A 6172-nucleotide genomic window follows, 5' to 3' on the forward strand; every position below is an offset into this window, starting at 1 on the left:
TAACACAAATATGGTCAAGGTTGGACTCAAACAAGTGACCTGCTTTGGAAATATGTTACTCATTTAGAATTATATTTTTCTTCTGCCATCTACCTTTGGTGCAGCTGGTGCATCAGTTACCAGTGCTAACATCAAAGGGGGTCCCATGAAAACTGAAGCAAGGAGTTCTGGACTAAGCAGCAGTCGGTGACAGCTGGGAATGATGGCTTTAGTTCTTACAATCGCTCTTGTGAAGTTTGCAATCACACATTAATCAATAGAATTTAAAAACTGTTAATAAATCTATGAGATAGGAAATGGAAGGAGTAGGTTTGTGATCTTTTTTATTGTTTTTGGTCTTAATGAAATGGGATGTTGCTTGTTAATTGTGTTTGTACTCTTGTAATTTAAGTGTATGTATCTGTTTAACTGCCCTGGGACCACAGACAGAAATGAGCTGATGGCTACTTCTGGTACAATGCATCTTTTCTCCTCTGAAATTAATGTTTCTTTGTGCATGGTCCCTGAAAAATGCTGTAAATATAAACATCAGGGTACAACAAAACTCCACTGATAGAAGTCATGATGCCTATTGTCTAATATTAAATGACTATTTTTCAATGTGCAAGTAACAGCACGGAGAAAGGGATGAACTAAAAGACTATTTACAAATATTAACATTTTTGAAAATAATAAAAGCTATGTTTTCCATGCAGGATTTTACATTGCAGTGTCATGTCACTGCAGGATTGTTACATTAGATCAATATGCCTCAAATCTTTCAAATTTAAACCAACAAAACTAAGGAGACACCCCTGCTAACTGCAAACGTCTATGAAAATCTGTCAGTGCAGTGACCTGTGCTTGCAAAACCATTAATAATGAGACAGTGCCTGCCTTTGTGCCATTACGTCATTGAATTGTGGTAAATCTACTTTAATGGCGGCTGTAAAAATGACCTCTAAGGTGATTAAACGGCTGATTTGTCACCTGGATCTTTAACTTACTAAACACAACCACAGCATGAGTAAATCAGGTCACAGAGAGTCAAGGAATTAGTGAAAAATAAAACCTAGAGGAAATGTGTGGTGTTTTAAAACAAAAACATTAACATTTTTATATATACTTAGGAGAAATACTAAACCTCTGTGTTGAGTCCTGCATACATTTCATTTTACGTATTTGGTCAAAAATGTATTTCCAAATGAAATCCAGTCTTTAATGTGTGGAAATGACGTGAAAAGTTGATTTGTTTAATTTCGTGTTTGCAGCTCTGAGCAATGAGCCTCTTAACAGTAGTTTTAAACACAAGTTCTTCAAACTCTTGCAGTTAGTTCTATTGCCAGAGGGACAATTACAGTTTGATTTGACAAGAAAAGACACAACTGGTGTCCTCCAAACTCTTATGATAAGGAAATGATAGATGTACTATTTAAACACCAATTAGTGTTTAGCCTGCTGTGTAAGAAGGTATTTTTCTACTTACGCAGTTCTGTTTTTGTCCAAAGTTAAATGGTGAGTGAAGCACACCTAAGGCTCTTTGTTGAGGTGCTGTCTAGGTTAAATTTAGCTTTCTGAGAGGTGAAAATAGCTCTCCTCAGATATCATTCCCTGACCTTTCAGCTAATAATGTTTCCCCAAGGCACTGCTGAAGTCATTGGGCCTTTCCCAGTATTTTTATCAGACTTATGTCACCCAGCTGCCTCGGTTTGATCTGTTTCTGGCTGCGTCTCCTGAGATTGTGAAGGAGAGCTCGAGAGAGCAGCATTTTATCTACATCCGTCTGCATCTGTCGTTTCTGTTTCTGGTCTGTAACTGTAATTGAATCTTTCAGTCTCTGAAAGGCCTTGAAGATGGCTATACAGTATTTCTACTGTCAGGCCCCTGCTGAGGACCTCCCTCTTCCATCATGTCTGATTGCAGCATCCTGTCTGAGTTAATGTCCAAATTACATTTAGAAAATGACCAAATAGATAATATTTTGACAGAACACTGAATACATGGAGGCAGAAGTAGGTGTATTTATATGTATATATAGTATATAAATATATAAATTAAATATTAACAGCCTTTCTATAAGTTTATAACACTTTCTTTACCAACACTGGATAATTTATACCAAGATTTGTGTTTTATATTCTATTGTGAATTGTCGGTTATTAAAATCAGTGTCTTTCAGATGAATCTTGGCTTACAGGAATGCACTGATATTCCCTCAGAGAGCCCTGAAAAAACACTGCTTTCAAGACTCAAGGATGAATATTAAAGGTTAACTATGAATAAGGTCAATCATGCCCTCCATGCAATCATATCTGGGACATTTAGGTTAAATGTTTCAGTTTGACATGTAATGAAAATTAATTACAGATAAAGTATTTAACAAAAAACAACAGCTGCACAAGTTTTTAAATCATAATTCCTTGATTTGTGTGTGAAAACTCCTCTGATTATGTAGTTTTTTAACTGAGCCAGCAGCCTTAAAAAGCCACTGTCAGTAAATTTAGGTGATTTATATTATTATGGGTGTTAAAAAACATTTAATAAATACAGTTATAAACTATGGCAAACTACATTTCTTTTTTATGCTCTGGCAGCGTTAAAAGTAAGTTCCTCGTAAAAAGTTTTTCTCAGTCATCAGAGGAAGGTGGATCTACTTTGTCCATGTCTTGCTTCCAAAACTGGTGATAGATGGGTAAATAAATAATACAGAAGGGGGAAATAGAAAATGAAAAGATGGGCTCTTTATTAATGGATGGCTTCAACCAAAACAGATGGATGGGGGGATGGGAGAGGAAGAAGAGAAGGAATGATGGGCTGGTTCAGAGAAGCCTCGTGGATATCTGCTCTTGTCCATATAGCTCTCTTTAATAATGGACAAACATGAGGTCAAACAAATATGCAACCCAAATATGGACACACATGAAATGACAGCCTGTCGACAGTAAAATCTTAAAAGCTCCTCTTCTCATTACTCACTGTACTTTCCTGTTCATCCGTCCATCTTGTGTGTGTGTCTTTAAGTGTGTTTATTTGGTTGCAGTTTCCAACCCCTGGAGTACTCTCCCTACTTCCCTAAAATAGCCAGCAAGGAAGCAAAAATGGCCCCGTTTTAAAGCACTGCATTCATTCTCTTCACCTCCCTTTTTCCAGCCACACACACACACACACACACCTTTCTGATTTCTATTAATCATTTTTGTGACACTAATTAGTACTTTTGTGATGAGAAACTGCCCCAAGCCCTCTCACATCTCTGCAGTCTTTCATTTTCTCTTCTGCTCTTCCTTCTTCCCCTGGGAGACACTTACTCAGTCATTCCTTCACTGCTTGTGTCTCGCTGGACTGGTAATGGGGATTAAAGGCTAATTGAGGCTTAATTGAGTAATGGATTAGAAACATGCACGCAAATGTTGTTTCCTTGTGTTTTTCAGTTTTTATTGAATTTTTTTTAGGAAATGGTATTCATGTGGTGTCTGTCCTTTTAGCAGGATGACTAACTTGCAGATGCATGCAAATTTGGACTAGCATATTTTATTTATTTATTTATTTTTTGTGACTTTAATGACAGTAGATGAACATTTATTAAATATATTTATAATATATCCATTAGAAGGATGAGCTTCTGTATGCATGTCTTGATTTTACAAAGTCACCCACAGTATCATGATACAGTTTAATTATATAGCTCCTTGACAGCCACCAGGAATGAGGTCTGTCCTCAAGTTTTGGGGTTGACTTAATTCCAGTTAGATTAGAAAAGCAATCAATCAAACACAAAAAGGTCATGTTGAGCATATTACTAGAAAGACAAACCTTGGTTGCAGAGCTGGAAGAAGGAGAAGATGTTTACTTTATGATACTATGCAGGTTAATCACATAATCTTGAATAAATCAATTACAAGAACTGATTATCTGTGTATCTGAAAGATGCATCTGCACTGACTGGCAGATAACCAGATTTTCTCCCTCATCTAAACAAGGAAATTAGCAAGGTCCGGATGCCCCACTTCCTGGAAAAACAAAAGACAAAAAAAGAGAGTTGTCTTTTTAGATGAAAACATAACCTTTCGTTGTTACTGAAAAATCCACAGTTCTCAAAGTGTAAGTGCCCCAATTATTGATGCAAAACAGACTTTTTAAGTTTTAATTATACAAAAGATCCGTCCAGTCTTTCTCCTTTGCAAAGGTTAATGTTAAATAAATAATTTCAGACATGTTTCTGCAACTCTGTAGAACAAAAAATGAGATTGCAAGCTTTGTTGCCTCGTTATTCAAAATGATTTCGAGGCATTGTGTGTAAACATCATCACACTTTGGGTACTTTTCATATATCATTAATGAATTGCATTTGGCAAAGCTTGAAATTGTTCTGTTTTCCTTACACAAAGTTCTGATTATTCAGCAGATTAACATCTTCCTTTTACACCTTCATGGACATTTATTTCATGTTTCATGAATGTTTGAGAATGCAAGAGGGGAAGGAGAAGGAAGGGGAAAGCACTATTCAATAGACCCTCACACATTTGATTTCAAGTAGCTGGATTATGCGACACTTATTTGCATAGCTACTGGACTGCAATTCCACATTTTCTACTGTACTCTCACCAGAAAATGGTTAGGATCAGGAGTTAAAATGGACATGTTCTCATGAAAAGAGAACATTATTACCTGCCTAATCATCTTTTCATGACACAGATTAGTATCCTGTGAAACCCTTATGCCATTACACTACTACCAGCAGCCTGAGCCATTGATACAACACAGGATGGATCCATACTTTCATCTTGTTCCCATCAAATTCTCACCCTACCATATGAATGTTGCAGCTGAAATGGAGACTCACCAAAACAAGCAACATTTTTCCATCTTCAGTCGTCCAGTTTTGATGACTCTGTGCAAACAATAGCCTCAGTTTCCAATTCCTAGCTGGCAGTATTTTTACCCCATGCGGTTCTACTGCTGTAGCCCATCTGCTTTGAGTTTGGTTGGGATGTGTGTTCAGAGCTGGTATACATTGGTTGGAACTGGTTATCTGAGTTCCCATTGACTTTCTAACATCTCAACCAGTCTTCCCACTCTCCTCTAACCACTGATAGCAACAAGGCACTTTGGTCCAGAAAACTGCCAGTCACTGTTCAGAAAAAGAGAAAAAATCCATTCTCTGTAGAGATGTGTGTGTGTGTGAAAATCCCAGTCGATCAGCAGTTTCTGAAATATTCAGATCAGCTTGTCTGGAACCAACAGCCATGCCACATTTAAAGTCACTTAAATCCCTCTTTTTCCCTTCATTTTGATGCTCACTTTAAACTTCACCAAACTCTCTTGACCATGTCTACATGTACAAACTCATTAATTTGCTGCCAAGTGACGGGCTGATTAGCTGTTTGTGTTAACAAGCAATCAAACATGTGTACCTAATAAAGAGGCTGGTTAGTTAGGTATAAAAATCAACATAATTTAAACCCTGCATGGTAAACCACAACAACCACTGCCATCTCACTACTTAGAACCATGGGCTGTGGCACAAAAACGCTGTAAATATGGCCAAAACTGTTATTAGATTTTCTGATAACACTGGGCTAGTTGCTGACACATGATGCTAAAGCAATTTTTCTCCACTATGCTTTTATCAGGTTAGCATGACTTAGAAATACAGTCCTTAGAAATGAATTATTCTGATTATTAGGTGCATATGTGGCCAGTACGGGATGTAAATTCACAAAACTGCTCTGCACAGTCTTGAAACTGCATTCACTTCTGGAACAAGTCATTAAAGTAAATGCAAATATGAAGAATTATGCATCTTAGTATTTTTAATCTATATCTAAGCAATGAGAGGACCATTAAATTACATTACGCATGTGTTAACAGGCATGCAGCCTTTTCAGTCGTACACAATTTCCTCCGGGATTAATAAAGCATTCTGATTCTGATAGTGCCCCGTGAGGTACACACTACAAAAGTAGACAGGTGAACAATCAGACAGACAAAATGAGTGTGATCTCAGTTTGTCAGAAACTCATTATCATCTCCACATCTCCTGTCTCTCTACTCTCTGTCGCTTTTCTTTATAAATGTCATGTATCAGGCAGCTTCACACCATAAGCAGATTGGGAGTCAGCAGGTGTGTTTATGTGTGTGTGGTGTGAGAGTGCCCTTTTGTGTTTTAAGGGGATGTGTGGCATCACCATTG

The sequence above is a fragment of the Melanotaenia boesemani genome, chromosome 18 (genome assembly GCF_017639745.1).
Source record: "Melanotaenia boesemani isolate fMelBoe1 chromosome 18, fMelBoe1.pri, whole genome shotgun sequence".
In the NCBI taxonomy this organism is placed as follows: Eukaryota; Metazoa; Chordata; class Actinopteri; order Atheriniformes; family Melanotaeniidae; genus Melanotaenia; species Melanotaenia boesemani.